The sequence below is a fragment of the Papaver somniferum genome, chromosome 10 (assembly GCF_003573695.1).
Source record: "Papaver somniferum cultivar HN1 chromosome 10, ASM357369v1, whole genome shotgun sequence".
In the NCBI taxonomy this organism is placed as follows: Eukaryota; Viridiplantae; Streptophyta; class Magnoliopsida; order Ranunculales; family Papaveraceae; genus Papaver; species Papaver somniferum.
Window position 1 is genome coordinate 124,183,585 of NC_039367.1, and position 16,208 is coordinate 124,199,792.

Here is a 16,208-nt window from a genome sequence, read left to right on the forward strand (position 1 = left end):
ATCAGTAGAAGACTTCTTGCCATCATCCAGAATATCAGATAAAACCTTGAAAGACATATCTATCCCTTCCACGGTTTCTTTCGACAGAGGAAGAGACTTGGGTAGAGAATTAGTAGAGATAGAAGGTTGAGAAACATTCTCAATGGGAAGAGAAGAGGTTTCATTCGCAAAAGGACCCATAAGGGGAATTTCAATCATAGAAAGATCAACTGGAGAAATGAAATCAGAGGCAACATTTTCGCGAGTTGGAGATAAAGGTTTATCTTGCGAAGAGGTCGCAGGAGATTTGGAAGAAATGAGTAGGTGGAAGGGAACAGAAGTTGGAACAGTCTTGAGGTGGCGAGATTTCTTGTGAGGTTTATGAAGATCTTTATCACCCTGCGAATAACAATCTAGATAAGAAACAGAGGCAACAATATTTTTATTAGAAAAAGATAGTGTTTCTTACTACCTTCTCATTCGCAGACTTTCTTTTGTGTGCGAAAACTTTATGCTGTGATTTGGGATTGTTAGGGTTCTGAACTGTAAATTTAGTGTTGGAGCCGCTTTTGCTGAAATAACAAGAGTATGGGAATCACATAAATAACATAAGGCGATAAACAAGATTAATTTCAAATATATCAATTTCAGCAAAACTTATAAGGAAGAAAAGAGAAGACTAACCTTGATGAATCCATGAAAAATGATAGTAAGGAGATTGTCTCGAAGAAGATCACGAACTATGAAGATCTAGTTTGAAGATGAAGAAGAACTTAAAAAGATTGAAGAGTAAAGAAGAAAAATTGCAATAATGGAATTTGCAGAAGAACGATGAAGTTGCAGAGAGAATAAAAGGAAATAAGAAGAGAATGAAAATAAATATATATAGAGGGAATTTTTCCTCGAGAAAATAAACACGGTTAATACGGAAAGATTTAAGCGGTTAAAAAATAACGGTTACAAAAGACGTGTCGAGAAATAAATGGAAGAAAAAATACGTGTGATAAATGTAGAATATGAGAAGATAAGCAGTTGCGGCATTTCTCACATCATTCTATACTTTGCAGAGAAGATATGAGAAGAGGCAAGACGTAGGATCGGAATCTCGCAACAATTATGTCTCAGCGAAATTATCAATAGTATTGCACAATAGCGTCGCAGAACAATTTCAGAAACGACGTCAGTAAGGATCATGAGGAAGATGTGATAGTCTTGCGAAAGTAAGATAACTTGCGAAGTTAACATTTGTAAGGTTGCGAGAATGTCGCAAACCATATCCGAAAATAAAGGACAGATTAGCTGTCATCCACTATGTATTTCCTTATAAATAGTCATTCGGGTTGTAAAAAGGGGGAGAGATCTTTTTTGAGTAAGAAACAAGTAAATAAAAGAGAGAAAGTTCAGAGCAGAATTCATTCTTGATTTCTTTATTTTTCTTGTAAGAACATTCAAAAGTTAATCAATAAAATTAAGAGTGTAAACCTAAAAATGAGTTGATCATCAATGAAATCATATGAGGGGTGTAGTGTAGGATTTCCTGCAACTACATGAGTGATGACGAAAGATCTTTCATTTTGAGTTGCACCCCTGGTCATTTGCTATCAGCCACGTTTGGAGAGATTTCAGTGGAGGAGTATAATATTGATAGAGAAGCTCGACAAATGGGTATGGATCAGTGTGTTCCAACCATACGGAGAAGGAAGCCATCAGTTGAGCAACTCAGGACTCATTTGGATCGTACTCACGTGGAAGGGAGCAGCTACTGGTTTCCTGGTTCTGATAGATTCGCCTATGTAACCCCAGGTTATGTAGAATTATGGGATCAACAACTTGGGCGTTTGCGTGGCTTTGTAAGATTTCCCAGACCTCTATTCAAGGATCTTCCTTTGGCTGAGATGATTTCCAGTCGACCAAGATGGAAGTATCTTTCTGGTGATAAACGAAAGTCGTCTCCAGGATGCTCTCAGGTATGTTTCTTCATATAATCTTCACGAAATTATAAGAACTGTATTCTGATTATATTACTGGATTTCACCACAAGACGGTTATAATATATGACCTCGAATCGGTGTAGATTTGTCAGAGACTGAGGCGATTATTAATGGCGGAGAAGGCAGGCATAAAGGTTATAAGCTGTTACCCAATACCGTAAAGTCCCCAGTTGGTGCTTTGGTGAGTTTCCAGTATTTTATTTGTTGTGACTCTTTCTCGCCCATATTATTAGGATCCTAAAACCGATATTGTTATTCCGTTGCAGAGTTTTTCTCCATCAAGTATTGATGGTCTTCGGTTCTCCGCCTTTGAGAAAGCAATTCATGACTTAAGCGATGAAGAAGAAGCTGTAAGTATCTCTTCACATGTTCGACTATAATGCTTTATTGATGAAACGCTAATTGTTTGAGAATATGTCCAGGAGGATGTCGTTATGGAAATGGAGAGTGCTGATACTCGACCGTCGCTTGAGAATAGAGACACAGGCAGTGCCAAGGATTTTGAGCTGAATGAAAGTAATGATCCTCCCATCGTTGACACGGACAATCCCAACTCCTTGAACGCTTTGGATACCTCTCAAGTAAGCATATACCATGTACCTTCTCCATAGAAGTATAAAAGTGCTGATTTTTGAATGAATGAATGTGAATCCATGTGCGTATATGAAAACTTAGTCAAATTTCGTCGTCAGAAAATTCGGAACCCAGCTTTTAGTAAAAATGTCGTAGAATCTTCGTCCGAAATCGGATTTTGATGATCTGCATGTGCAAATTCAAGCCCGGAAAATTTACAAGCTTTTCAAAGAAGATTTTTAAGTTTTGAGCACGTTCACAGCCTGAAAAAGGTGAAATAGTAAACTTCCAGGAGACTTCCAGGACTTTTTCCGATTGCGCATCACTTGATATTTTGGCCACATATACTTGCTCGTTCATCGGATTGTCATGAAATTTTGACATTTCGTAGAGGACATCCATACGAAGAGAATGGTATATGTTCCATCCTAAAATTCCTTGTAGATTGCTCCCAGTTCGTCTCTTAGTAAAGAGCAGAGTTCAGTTTCTTCAGACGGACTCATCGTAAAACGTGTTTTCATGACTTTTATGTTATTTTCTCATGCCTTGAATGTATTATGATGAACCTTGATGATGTTTCCTTTCTGGTATACTGTGTTTCATAATCTCCTTTGGATTCGTGACTCTAACCTCATGTAATCTTCATATTAGGTGCTAAATACCGAAGTTGAGGATACTGGAGCCAACGATGATAACTCTAACCATTCTGGAGTTATTGATGAAGAGACAACCATCCATGAACTTCAAGGCCATGATAAGTTCACTACTGATGTTATGGAAACCCAGATGGTGATCAAAATACTCGTTTTTTCCACAACTCCATACGTATGAGGAGGAGCCAAAACACAATCTCTGAATTGAAGATTTCTACTAACTCTACTTTGTTTTTGCAGGATGAAATAAAAGATTACATTGTTGATCACTACCGTGCAAAATTCGATGGTGGAGCTGTGCACATTGATCCAAATTTGTTTGATTATGAACATGAAAGCATCTCTGCTGCTGAAAGTGCTTTTATGGATGCTATTACGTCTTTGGATGAAGTTAAGGAAGCTGTTTTTGACCTGGGCGCTGATTCTGCTCCTGGCCCTGATGGTTTACAGGTTCTTTCTTTAGAGTCTGTTGGAACATTATTTCTAGAGATCTTTTTAATGCTATTGCAAACTGTTGGGCGATGCGGAAAATTCCTAATGGCATTAACTCTAGTTTTATTGTTCTAATCCCAAAAATAATAAATCTGATGCTATTAAGGATTATAGGCCAATTGGTTTAAGCAACTTCTTCTTCAAATCATTACAAAGATTATGGCTACCAGACTTGGTACAGTGCTGAATAAATTGATTTCTGAGGAGCAAGTGGCGTTTATGAAGGGAAGAAACATTCATGAAAACATAGCTTTGGCGTCGGAACTGATCAATGAGATTAGTGTGGAAAGGAAGCATGGTAATGTTGGCCTCAAACTGGATATAGCCCAAGCTTTTGACACGGTTAGTTGGGAATTTGTTGTTGAGGTTTTTCGTCAATATGGTTTTTCTGATGCATGGTGTTCGTGGCTGCTTAATATTCTTAACTCTGCTCGGATTTCTATTATGATTAATGGTAGTCCTGAAGGTTTTTTCAGTATCACTAGAGGTCTGCGTCAAGGTGATCCTCTTTCACCTTTGATTTTTGTTCTTATTGAAGATGTCTTGAGCCGCAATCTCTCTAAGTTGTTTGCAGCGAAGTATGCACCATATGGTGAGCAAGAAAGGTGTGGCGCCAACTCATTACTCTTTGCGGATGATATTCTTATTTTCTGTAAAGGTAATCTTCACAGTTTGCAGCATTTGAAGGAGATGCTTGGTATGTATCAACTTGCTTCTGGTCAATACGTTAGTTATGCCAAAAGCAAATTCTATTATGGTGGACAGACATTCTCGTGTGTTGCTATTGCAAATTTTATGGGCATGGAAAGGGCGTTATTCCCAGATAAATATTTGGGAATCCAATTAAAACCTGGTATTGTGCGTCATATTCATGTTCGACAAGTAATGGAGAAGATTATGGATAAACTGGCAGGTTGGAAGGGTAAGCTCTTGTCTTTTCAGGCTCGGCTAGTTTTGATTAAATCAGTGATTTCTAGTTATTTGCTTCATTCCATGGCTGTGTATAAATGGCCATGCACGGCTATCAAGTCAGTTGAAAGAGCCATTCGAAATTTCTTGTGGTCTGGATGCTGAGAAGCGTAAATACTTTACGGTTCTTTATGATGATTTATGCCGTTCTAGGCGTGAAGGTGGGCTTGGTCTTAAGATTGATTGATGTTAATAGGGCCATGCTTATGAAGTTGTGGGTTTCGATTCGTGACTCTGATAAGACTTGGGAATTCTTGAAGGCGAAGTATTTCAAGATAATGGCAACTTGATCGATTATAAGTTGGGTTCTTCGGTTTTTCCAGGAATCAGATTGGTGCATAATTTTGTGCAAAGGCATACACGCTCAATTATAGGTAATGGTGCTAATACTTCCTTATTTTTTGATAATTGGTGTGCTGATTTTTCAATTGCGCAAAGACTTGGCATCACTAAAAAGGTCCTAATGATTTTAAGGCCAAAGTTAGTGATATTATTGTTGATGGCTCTTGGGTTATTCCTCCAAAGACTAAGGAATTGATGATACGATGCAATATTGATGTTGATAATTTGCCTCTTATTGGTGGTGGAGATGATTACAAAATTTGGGACTTGGACAGCAAGGGCGTGTTTCTGTCAAGTCGGCTAAGGCTGCCATCAGGGCCTGCAGAAATTTCGCCAACTGCAGCTTATTCTCGAGAAGTGTTGTGCATCCTACTTTAAGTGTTCAGTACTGGAAGTTATTTATAAGCAATGTTGTGCTACTGATGATAATATCATGAAGAAGACAGGTAGGGAGATGCCTTCTATGTGCGCTTGTGCAGGGAGGATTGCGAAGATGTCAGCCATATTACTTGGCATTGCAAAATTGCTAAGAAGATTTGGAATTGGGAGCTGATATTTTTAATCTAAACCGAATGAAGATCTTGTGGCCTCTTACAAGGTTGCAAAAGGGCGGAGTAGGATGATAAAGGATCTGTGGCTTGTTGCAAATCTTGCAATAGTTACGGAATTATGGAAGTTGCGCAATAAGGCTTATTATGAGAACATGCGAGTTCGATGGCTTGAATTTAAGGGACGGGTTCATCAGGTAATTCGTGATAACTCAATTAGAATGAAGGGCCACATGTATAATGCCTTAGATGATTTGCGAATTTTGAATTTCTTTAGAGTGAAGCATAGATCTTGCAAACACTTGTTCCAATTGAAGTTACTTGGACGCCGCCTAATCCAGGTGAGCTTATGATCTGTTGTGATGGTGCATCACTTGGCAACCCGGGCCAAGCTGGTTCTGGTATTTTTTTCGTGATTCTAACTCGGCAGTTTTGGGAGTTTTGTGCGTTGGACTGGGCTGGCAGACCAACTTCTATGCGAAGTTTGTGCGGTTATCTATGGTGCAGTTTTTGCTCAAAGATGGAATGTCAAAAATCTATGCGTCAGATCGGATTCGATGAGTTGCATTTTTGCTCTCAAAAAGGAGAGTTGTCGTGGCATAATGCAGAAGTGGAGAATGGCGAAGAGTTTTTACAACAATATTAGTTATTTTCATAGCTATAGAGAGGCTAATTTTTCAGCTGATGAATCGGCCAAACAAGCTTGTTTGTTGACTGAGGATAATTATGAGTTTTATGAGGGTAGGCCAGGATTTATTCATTCTGTTGAATGGCCTGGAGAGGTTTACTTTCGTTTTAGATAGGTTTTATTAGCGTGCAGCCTTTTGGCTTAGCGTTATTTTAGCCTTCTCCATGTACAGTTTCGCTTTTTAATTCTATTTTTGTTGACCGAGTAAAAAAAAAAAAGATCAGTTAATGTCTTAAGATAAGTGAGTACCTCTTTCTGTGTTGTATCCATATCCGTTTTAGTCTTAGCAAGGACTTCTTGCCTCTCCATGCGATAGTATTGGGAGATGGTCCTCCTCTTGCTCCTCCAGCTCCTCGTTCTGATGAAAGGGTGGAAGTTGTTGCTCTGGAGACCGCCGGAGGCGTTACACTTGAGGAGATGCCGGGATTTGTGGTTTCTCTGTCTCTGGTGATCGGAGGTGTTACACTTACTGGAACATCTCCTGCTCCGCTAGTGCTGATAGTAGAGGAAGCAATTCCACGAGATACAATGATGGTATTGACTGGCTGCATGGTGACACCTGGGACATCAACACCGAGAGTGTTGTCACGCTAGTCCCGTCAGGATTGGTCGCTGATCCAGACCTAAGATCCACCATTTTCGAAATCAGTAAAATTGAATTGGTATTGAAGAAAATGACTTCACAACCGAGAGATTAATCTCCCACTGTGGTTGCCAATTGTTTATGGGTGAAAACTATTCCTGCCGAATTTGGTAATTTGGGGTGTGTGGATGAGGAATGAATCTAAACCCTAAACAAATGCACTGAACGGGAATGCTTTGTGATTCGAGAAATCAATCTGTACAATTCTGGCCTAAACCAAGAACTGGTCGTTCCAGACTTGCTTCGGTCACAAAGTGAAGGAGATGGGGTTGATCTTATGGAGGGAAGCGAATAAGGTGTTGAGATTGTGAAGGTGTTGGCTATGTATGACTTGTATCAGAAAGCTGAACTTGCTTGAAGAATGTAAGCTATCAGTTCCGGTGTTTGAATACGGTTGTATCAACACTTGCTTCTGTTGTCTTGTCTTGTCGAAATAGGGAGGAAAACCTATTTATACAAGTCATTGAGCCTTACTCACGTATCTCGTGGGAAGTGGAGAAAGTGGAGTGATAGAGTAGTGGAATTGCATGTGTTAGTGTTACACGATCAGTCTTGCCCACTTCTCCCATCATCACTATCCGTCCATGACTTCCTGTCACGTTCTTGTGATGGCGCGTTGTGCGCTGCATGCTGTAAACCGCCAGACCAATACCCCAGTATGTATCCCCCAGTTTGTGACATGATTGATGTCTCGAGTGTGTGGATCGTGGGAGCCACAGAAGGTAGCATGTAATGCTAGGTTAAATAGCTAAGTTATTTGGAATTTGATACTTGTAAAATATCACGTGAATTCTATGCATGTAATGCATCGAATATATTCAGCATGTATGAAGCATCGCTGTTTTAAGGCTTAATGGAGTAAGTCACGGTTAAGCGTCTTAAAAATAGATGTGTGTCTAGCCATCTTCAAGTGATCGTTTGGGGCTGTACAGGTAAGTACTGACTTGACCAATCACTTGGTGTGGTAGAGTGGCGGATGGTAATCACCACAACACCTCATTGACCAGTTAACTTCTGACCAGGGTTGTATAACCGAGTAGGTGAAGTTGAACGGACGAGATGATCTTTGAAACACTCATCTGCGACCGTTAGTGGAATTAGGGTTTATTAAGAGGTGCGCAAGCATCACTCTTCAGCTTGGTCGAAACCAAGCTTGAGACGCAATTTTGGCCGGGTCGATCGTGCATGTGTGTAGACGGCATGTCGGTGTAGACGCCCATACCTCATTGTCTCGTGAAAGTGTGATCTAAGCCACTCAATTTGTCCGGCGAAGTTGAGTGGTTGAGATCAATTTGCGACAGATATCCGGTGCCGCAAAAGTCACGCATCATGCCAACTTCGGGCGCGCGTTTCGGGACGACCAAGCTTGGTCGGTCTTGGCCGATTAGTCTGGTATACAAACGGCGGTCTGGTGTACACGTCCATACCTTAATGCCCCATAGAAACGTGATCTGAGCCACTCAATTTTTCCGGCAAAGTTGAGTGGTCGAGATTAGTTTGCAATTGGGAGGTGTGACCACTCCTAGTTTGGGCGTGCGAATCGAGACGACCAGGCATGATATGCCTTGGCCGATCGGGTGTGGAGATATGTGGCCCCACGATGATCGTGTTGATATTCGCTGGACCTGTTTAATCGACTCCTAGACCCTTCGTTCGATCAGGTGAAAATGGACGCTCGTGATCGAAAACTCTAATTAGGGTTTTTCCAGCCGTACGTCATGCCTTTTTTGGGCGCACGAATTGGGACGACCATCCATGTTTGGTCCTGACCTATCGGTCATGTATGTAGGCGGGCCCATGGTATTTGTGTTTACATGCTCTGGGCCCTTTGAATCTACACCCTCCATCTATGCCTACGAAGATGGATGGTTGAGACTGATTTGCGACACATGTAATCTGCTGCAAACCCTAATTTAGGGTTTCTCGTCCACGCTGATTTGGCTGGACGAATTGGCAAGCCATGCTACCCTTTTGGGGAGGCCGACCATGCGGGGTCCGTATTGGTCCAGTGTTGAACATTCCAATACCTACTTGAGGGTTATGGATTTGATCTAAGACATACAATCATGCTGGTGAAGTTGGATGGTCGTGATTTTTTCTGAGACTGATACGGACAGTCCAGATGCTCGATCGGGCAAGTATAACACTCCGAGAGTTATAGCCTGTACGGGTATTTCGTATGTGCCTCCTTATTTAATGCTTGGAGATTTGTGTTGCTCTGCTGAGAGAAACACTTAGTCGGCATGCCGCACCAATAATGATAAGAGTGAAGCAGTACAGGAAATACAAGGCTGGTCATGCATTAATTGGTAATGCTATAAGTTTATAGTGAAGAAGTATTCTCCACTTTATCAGTGGATTTATCCTTTGCAGGATGTCAGCATATTAATCTTGGTTTTATAATTTAACCCCTGAACTAAAATCCACCATCAACAGCGAGTTAAACTCAGCTCGAAATCTCAAATGTGTATATAGAAAACTATATCGTAATACGACTTCTGTCTCAATATAGGAGATAGAATAGAAATAGACTTTTCAAGTGATAGATGAGTTTAAGTATCTACATACCTTTTGCCGATGAAGTTCCACAAGCTCTCGTTAGTAGTTCTTCGTCTTCAAATGATGAACGCCGTGAAAACTAAGCTCAACTACACAATCTATGTCCTAGTCCGAGACATCTATAAATAGGCTAGAAATCAAGACTTATAGTATTGATCACTAGCATTAACAAACATGCTTGAGATAGCAACGCATGCGAGTTCGAACGAGCAGTGCTCTAACAATCTCCCCCTTTGTCAATTTTTTAGTGACAAAACTATCAATACATATGGATTAAAAAATAAACAAAAATTTGTAGCTTCTCATCCAAATGCTTGATCTCCTTGCCATCTTCAACACGACTCGAAACTTCATCACTTCCAAGTACTCCATGATTCTAAACATGTTCAACCCAGCATCATAGTTATTAAAGATCCGTAGCGATAACAATGAGAAAACAAATGCTCTCAATCATTGTTATACAGTGTGAAAAAGCGGGGGTACAACAACCTCACCCAATATTTCGATTAGCAATCTGTATGGACAAACTCCAACATACTTTCAAGAGAATCAACTCGACTCAATCTTAAAAAAGTATATCAAAGAGTTATATCTCTCTTTCTCGATTCAATTCTTACTCAAGCAAATAGTAATCTGCGAGTCTAATTGAATACGAGAGAAATCACTTGAACGGTACCAAAGACCTATGTTCAAGTATCAATCAACAACCAAAGGTCGGATTTCCAATTGATTGATTCTAACGCACAACATATGATATTTCAATTATATAACAAAATATAATGCGGAATAAAAATAACACAGACACCAGAATTTTGTTAACGAGGAAACCGCAAATGCAGAAAAACCCCAGGACCTAGTCTAGATTGAACACACACTGTATTAAGCCGCTACAGACACTAGCCTACTACAAACTAACTTCGGTTTGGACTGTAGTTGAACCCCAATCAATCTCACACTGATTCAAGGTACAGTTGCGATCCTTACGTCTCTGATCCCAGCAGGATACTACACACTTGATTCCCTTAGCTGATCTCACCCACAACTAAGATTTTCTATGACCGAAGTCGAAGACTTTAATAAACAAATCTGTATCACACAGAAAAGTCTACGGTAATAGATAAATCTGTCTCCCACAGAAATACCTACGAGTTTTGTTCCGTCTTTTAATAAATCAAGGTGAACAGGAACCAATTGATAAACCAGACTTATATTCCCGAAGAACAACCTAGTATTATCAATCACCTCACAATAATCTTAATCGACGCGGCGAAAGAAGATGTTGTGGAATCACAAACGATGAGACGAAGATTTTTCTGACTACTTTTATATCTTTCCTATCGGAGATATTAATCTCAAGCCAATTGTTACGATTGTACTCAAAACGGTAGAATATGCAAGATCAGATCACACAACTACAAAAAAGTAGTATCGGTCTGGCTTCACAATCCCAATGAAGTCTTTAAGTCGTTAACCTGGTTTACAAGAAGAAACCTAAGGTTAAAGGATAATCGACTCTAGCTAATACAACTAGTATCACACAGGAGGTGTGGGGATTAGGTTTCCCAGTTGCTAGAGTTCTCCCTTATATAGTCTTTCAAATCAAGGTTTGCAATCAATATTATCTTGGTAACAAAGCATTCAATATTCACCGTTAGATGAAAACCTGATTAGATTCAAGTTAATATCTTTCAACAGTTGGATCGAAAACTTAGCTTGTTACACACAAATGAAATGCACGATTTTAGGTTTGTGTAACCGTAACCAAACATGTACATTTGTTGGTTCAACAATAGTTAACCAAATGGTTAGCCATATGAGCACTTTCATATCAACCATATTCTTCTTCACCATAACTAGTTCAAATGACTCAAATGAACTAGTTAAAGAGTTGTTCAATTGCAAGGAAATCTTATATAACTACACAAGACACAATCGAAGCAAAAACGATTTGATTCACTCGAATCGGTTCATGAACTTTATTGCCATGATTCGCATTTAGCATTCCTTAGTTAATATAAATATAAGTTCACAAACAATCGTCTTTAGATATAACCAACTTAAGTTCGCAGACTTAGTTCGCGGAATTAAGTTCCCGGAAGGAGTTCTCAAACTCCAGCAGATTTTCTCGGGTCGAGAACTTCCGCCAGTTCGCGGACTGGTTCGCGGACAGAGTTCACAGCTCTTTTTCCGGTTCTCTTGATCAACAAAGTTCGCAAACTTAGGTTCAAGGAAAAATGACTTATACATATATGTGTTACCACACAATGCTTATATCTCATTGGTTATATAATCGAAACTCTCATTTCAATCATTGAAACATTCTTAGAGGACGTTATTATATAGTTGTTATTCACAAACTATTTTTCGTCAAAGTAAGCAATTTTCAAAGTGATTGAAACATAACATGACTTTCGGCACTAGGTAAAGATGAACTTGGCCAAAGAAAAAGCTTACCAACACATATTTCAAGAAATAGATAGGCAAGATAAACTCGGCTCGAAATAGCAAATGTGTATAATCAAAGTCTATATAGCAAAACGACTTTTGCCTCAAAGATAGGAGATAGAGTAGATAGAATTTTGAGTGATAGATAAGTTCAAGTCTCCACATACCTTTTAGTCGATGAAGTTCCACCAGTTCCTTGAGTAGTTGTTCCTCTTGTATGATGATTTCCATGGAGTTCTTGAGCTCAACTACACTTTATATCCTAGTCCGAGACTTAGCTATAGTAGACTAGAAATCAAGACTTATAGTTTTGATCACTAACATTGACAAACATGCTTGAGATAGCAACGCATGTGAGTTCGACCGAGCAATGCTCTAACACGGTGTCATAGTATTATTATACAGCATCAAAGTTCAATTGTATCACAACTTTGACAACAATACTATAGTGATATGTATCACTCCCCCTTAGTCAATACTTCATCTCAACATGAAAACCACTCCCCCTTACATAATGATCCGTAAACCATATGTATTTGTAGTATGAAACTACACATTAATTCTCCCCCTTTTTTTCAATATAAATTGGCAAAGGTATGAAAACTAGTGGGATCCTCATGAAAATTTCCATTGAGATACTTCATGACCAAAAGAGAATAACATACCAACTAATTTAGATGCAATCATAAAGCTGAAGCTAAATGCATTCATCAAGGAGTTTATAAAGATACAAGATAACCCCTATAATATTCCACAGCCGCACTCCCCACAAAGATTTGGCAATTAAGCACAAGTTCAAAAAGAACTCTCCCCCGTAAAATGTCATTCCCGAAAGAACAACAAAGGCGACCTTGCTTTTACAAGAAAAGAAGGATTTCTTTGGACAACCAAATCACATGAAAATATGAATTTGTATCCAAAAATCTCAATTGAATCAACCACAAAAATGATCAACTCAATTAGTCATGCTCGACATCAGAGAACTTAAGGAGCAACACAGTATATGCACAAAAATATGGATCGGAGATCGACCAATACTGCGGAATACACAAGGATTCATTCTATTTTCCATCACTATTTGCACAATGACATACAATAGACACAATCCTTGTAAACAAAAGTTTTATCCTTTCTTCCATCAAATAATGACATAAAAGGCTTTAACTTTCGTAAGTCAAAAGTTCATTTAATCTTTTTTCGATACTTTCATACCGACATAATAGAGATAACTTTTGAATAAGTATAGGACAGTCACAGGTTCACGGATATAAACAACACATCCCATAACAATTTGCAATAATAAAATCATAAAGATTAAAATTGCAAAAAATCATCTTCCAAAAACTTAGAATTTAAATAAATAAATCTAAAACATGAAGATGAAAATGTTGGACATAGCTATGTGTACTCACAATAATGGCTATTCCAAACCCTAGTAATCCTTCTAAAAACACAAGAAATAAATTCTCATAAGAAGTTTCCTAGACAAAATAAATCAAAATTCTTTGAGAACCTCATACCTTTAGATGAATTCATCATAGAAGGTATCACTGATTCCCTTTATTCTCTTGACCGTAGACATTCCATGTTCGTGAGTTAGAACACAAACTTTACGATCAACAACTCGAGCAAGTTGTCTAGCCTTGACACAGTTCATGATGAGTTTCTTCTGATTCGGTATTAGAGTATTTTGATTTGCAAGGATTTTGGCGTAACCATCTAAGAGTTGGTTTATTTGCAGTTGGAGTTTTGCAAACTCGACCTTTGAGACGTTCTGAAAACGAGTTAAATCCTTGACAGAATCATCAACCTAGGAGTTGTGTTCCTATCTTGCAAGCATCTTCTTTAGAACCAGCTCTTGAATCGACTCACGTCCTTGAGTGTCTTCCTCCATATCAAGATGCACAATCTCTTGAGATTTTGCAGAGTTCTCCATATAATTTTTGTTAGGGATGGAATAACACAATATAGAGTATATATATGTGTTTGTAAACATGAGAAGGAAACTCTTGTTACGGAAACCCTATGAACTCACTAGAGGAGGACACGGACGTTCGTGGATCGGCAGCAATAAGAACACAAACAACACAAAACAGAAATATTATACAACACACTTGAGAATTTCTCAATCATCATCCTTGCAGCTCCCAAGCTAGGTACAAGGATGAGGATACCTGGAATCAGGTGGTAGAGTGAGAAGTAATCCCACTACGATTATTGAGGAAAGAGTTGTAAACATCATCTGAATGTTTGACCTTTGTGTTCATTGCCTTTCTTCGGTTGACTTTCATCCCAGATGAGTAGGACACAACCTGTTTAACATATCTGTCAGAAGGATTTCTCTAAGGACAAAATCTAGGACCTCTTGAGATTGGTTCAAGAGGGTCAGGATTCAGAGAAATCCATTTCCTAGACTTAGAATTACCAGACTTATTCTTATAAACACAGGGAATGTGTTCATTAGTGGAATAAGAATATATACCATTAAGATGAACTTGTAACCTGTGACGATTTCTAGAAGAGAGATCATTTTTAAAAGATTTCTGGTTTTCTGCAGGCAAGAGATTCACTGTAGACGTCGTCAGACGATTTACTCCATTGACAGTAGAAAGAAGCAAATTATAGCGATTAGAAATTTGTTTCTTCCTGGCAAAACAATGAAGAGCATAGTGATTCTTTTTCCCACAGAAGGAACAACATCGTGGAATTGAGACATGATTTCCTTGACTCAAAACTTCTGCCTGCACATGCGAATTTTTCAAGTGCTTCACCATAGGTAATTCCTTGGAGGAATTTTTCTTTACGCTAGGTAAAACCTTGTGAGTATCAGGAGAAGGAGTAGAAGATGAATTAATCATCAAGACAGAGTTTTCCTTTTTCAAGGTGTTACACTGTTCTCATGCAAGTTGAAGAGATGCAACAAGTTTCTCTTTTTCAACACCATAGTTGTTTATTTCTGATGAATGAGCCTTGACTAAACGCTTTTCTCTAATTGAGTCTTCTCTAACAGTATCTTCAAGAGGACTAATCTTTTCACGCTGGAGAGTAGTTTTTTGAACCAATTGTTCGATGTTGTTAGAGAGAGATTCAATGAAGATGTAGAGTTCACGTTCCCTTTCAAGAGATTTCTCAAATTCATCAATAAGTTGATCATTCTTTTATTCAAGAGTCTTGATTTCAGAAACTTGAAGGTCAATGATATCAGCATATTTTTTCAAGGTTCTGGTGAGTTCCATTTCAGATTCTGACATGAGCTCACAAATATTGTTTTTCCCTCGGGATTCGGAAGAATCTACTAAGGAGCTATCCTTTAAGGAAACCCCAAGATTTTCGGTGCAATCAGAATCTTTGGAAGACATATAGATATGTGTTATCTTGTGAGATACTTCGTAGGTCCTCAGAACACATATTGCTACAAACACAGACTTATAAGGTCTTTAACGTGTTTGCCTGCTCTGATACCAATTGAAAATGCGGGGGTCTAACAACCACACCCAGTAATTCGTTTGGCAATCAGAGAGGACTTACTCCAATATACTTTCTAGAGAATCAACTAGACAGTCAGAATCAATGTAGAGTAAAGTATATCAAAGAGTTTAATATCTCTAACTCTTAATTCAATCCGCAATCAGCAAATAGAAATCTGCGAGCCCGATTGAATATAAGAGGAGTTACTTGAACGGTACCAAAGACCAATGTTCAAGTGTCAATCAATGTAAATCAACAACTAAAGGTTGGATATTCTAATTGATTGATCTTAACGCACAACCTGTGATATTTCAATTATATAACAAAATATAATGCGGAAAAGAAATAGCACAGACACCAAAATTTTGTGAATGAGGAAACCGCAAATGCAGAAAAACCCTGGGACCTAGTCCAGATTGAAAACCACACTGTATTAAGCCGCTACAGACTCTAGCCTACTACCAATTAACTTTGGACTGGACTGTAGTTGAACCCTAATCAGTCTCACACTGATTCAAGGTACAATTGTGTTCTTTACGTCTCTGATCCCAGCAGGATACTACGCACTTGATCCCCTTAGTTGATCTCACCCACAACCAAGAGTTGCTACGACCCAAAGTCGAAGACTTGATAAACAAATCTGTCTCACACAGAAAAGTCTATAGATTGGATAAATCTGTCTCCCACGGAAACACCCAAGAGTTTTTGTTCCGTCTTTTGATAAATCAAGGTGAACAATAACAATTGATAAACTGGACTTATATTCCCGAAGAACAGCCTAGTATTATCAATCACCTCACAATGATCTTAATCGACTAGCGAAACAAGATATTGTGGAATCACAAACGATGAAACGAA